At 52.7% G+C, this 372-nt stretch overlaps 1 protein-coding gene across 1 annotated transcript in view; it reads left to right on the plus strand.

Moving 5' to 3' along the window:
- RSPO3 (R-spondin 3) overlaps positions 1-372 on the plus strand; it is a 78722-nt gene that overhangs the window by 1483 nt on the left and 76867 nt on the right. The gene's annotated exons all lie outside the window — the stretch shown is intronic.

Genomic DNA, 372 nt, shown 5'->3' on the forward strand with positions numbered 1-372 from the left:
TCCCTGACAGGATACCGAGTAAATCATAAAATACGGCAAGAATTAACTGAGTTACTTCCTCAGGGAGGGGACGGGGGAGTTACTATTATTTTAGTTGTTGGGTTTGTTGGGGTTTTTTTGCTCAGCGCTCGCTCCCTTCTCCTGCTTGGCATGGCCAGCCCTTGAAAGCCTCCTTTGTATGGTTTGCCTCCTGCACACAAGGTTTGATTCACCTAAAGTGCCCCTAAAGCGGAGCCGAGGACTAGAGAGACCGGAGCTCCAGCCCTCCCATCCCCGCGGCCGCGCAGCGAGGGAGCACTAAGGGCTAAGTAAAACATGTCAGGGCATCCGATTTATTATCTTTGGCAAGGGAGGGCTCCGCAGCCTCCATCA

The sequence above is a fragment of the Chaetura pelagica genome, unplaced genomic scaffold, assembly GCF_000747805.2.
Source record: "Chaetura pelagica isolate M959 unplaced genomic scaffold, ChaPel_1.0 scaffold90, whole genome shotgun sequence".
Lineage (NCBI taxonomy): Eukaryota > Metazoa > Chordata > Aves > Apodiformes > Apodidae > Chaetura > Chaetura pelagica.